Raw genomic sequence first — 1,823 nt, 5'->3', positions numbered from 1 at the left:
GCAGTGAATCTTTATATGGATATCACAAAATTATCAGGAAGATAGCCAGTCCAGCAACATCAATCGACTCATCCACTTGCAATTACCCGTGTAGGTTCTATATCATTAGGCTGCATATCCTTGGGAGATATAACGGCTATTGTTTCCACTTACTTTCAGTAGTTCACAGTAGGCAGCAGGGCCATAATGTTTCAATGCCAGATCAGTCAGTAATGCAATTGTTGCAAATGCTGCTACATATTCCGTAAAAATTGATTTAATTAATAAAATTAGAAAAAATAAAATAAGGTGGTGAAGTGTCAGACTGCCTACCCAAAGATCTCGGATGCAGGCCACTGTCAGACATGTTATTTTTTCGCTTCGAAATGCTGCATAATTATACATGAGGTGTGCAATCTGATTAAAAAGAAAGAAAGAAAGAAAGAAACAATACCGATCGCATGTCCTCTGACCTCCCTTCTCTCTCTGTCTGTCTGTCTCTCTCTCTCTTTCTTATATAATGGCATTTCCCCGTCTCATCTAAACCACCCCACACAAATGTGTGATGCTTCATCTTCAAAGGTAACTATGTCAAAGGTACGTTGGAGTTCACCTTTTCCTTACGCGTATGACTGATCGAGGGATGTAGTAAAAAAACAGAAACGACTACTTGCCACTTACTACTTAAAAATCTCAAGGGCCGTGAGTCGATTCGGATGATGTAATAAAAAGAGAGCTAAAGGTAGGAAATACAACGCCATATAAAGGTTAATAAATGCAATGTTAGCAACAATTTATCAAAGTATGGAACATTTGTTGAGGGTACTTCGACTAGCAGGCTGTAAACAATTCGCCAGTGCCTTCTTGTCCCACTCCTTCGCTCGTTGCTGTTAGATGCATTAACGGTCGCTTTTCAGATGGTGGCCTTTAAATAATTAACCACGATTTTTGAGCAATTCTCTTATGAAGATACGCCAGTTCACAAAATCTTCGGGTGGGACTATATTTGTGCGTCATATCACGTGAGATAAGCTTTCGATGTGGATGAAAATGTCTGATGAAACAGTCTCTACTGGAAGTACATACCAAAACTGAAAATTGATGGCTTCAGTTTTTGAACAACATCCAGCAGATTTTGAGACTTTTTTTTGCGTGTTTCGTGAGAAGTGATAATGTCTTTTAGGTACCGTGCGACTGTTCAAGAATAGTACATTGCTAGAAAGGTTATTTAGTTTCTCGCACCACATGAAAACTAAGCAGTTACTATTACCAGAATGAGATTTTTCACTCTGCAGCGGAGTGTGCGCTGATATGAAACTTCCTGGCAGATTAAAACTGTGTGCCCGACCGAGACTCGAACTCGGAACCTTTGCCTTTCGCGGGCAAGTTCGAGTCTCGGTCGGGCACACAGTTTTAATCTGCCAGTTACTATTAGTTTGCCACTAATATTTGTCATTTAGTGAAGTCTCCTCAAAACGGTAAGCAGCACAGCGTATTTGATTAGTGTCAAAATGATTTAATTTTATTTAGAGGAATTTTATTGCTGATTTTGGAGAGCCATAGGGCACGTAAGTGGTTTTGAAATAAAATTAATCTGAATACAGAATACAATTTCAATTGCTCGACTGAGTGCAGCCGGCCGCTGTGTCGAGCGGTTCTAGGCGCTTCAGTCAGGAAACGCGCTGCTGCTACGGTCGCAGGTTCAAATCCTGGCTCGGGCATGGATGTGTGTGATGTCCTTAGGTTAGTTAGTTTTCAGTAGTTCTATGTCTAGGAGACTGATGAACTCAGATGATAAGTCCCATAGTGCTTAGAGCCATTTGGACTGAGTGCATAATTACTAG

The sequence above is a fragment of the Schistocerca serialis genome, chromosome 2, assembly GCF_023864345.2.
Source record: "Schistocerca serialis cubense isolate TAMUIC-IGC-003099 chromosome 2, iqSchSeri2.2, whole genome shotgun sequence".
Classification (NCBI taxonomy): domain Eukaryota; kingdom Metazoa; phylum Arthropoda; class Insecta; order Orthoptera; family Acrididae; genus Schistocerca; species Schistocerca serialis.
This window is presented reverse-complemented; position numbering follows the sequence as displayed.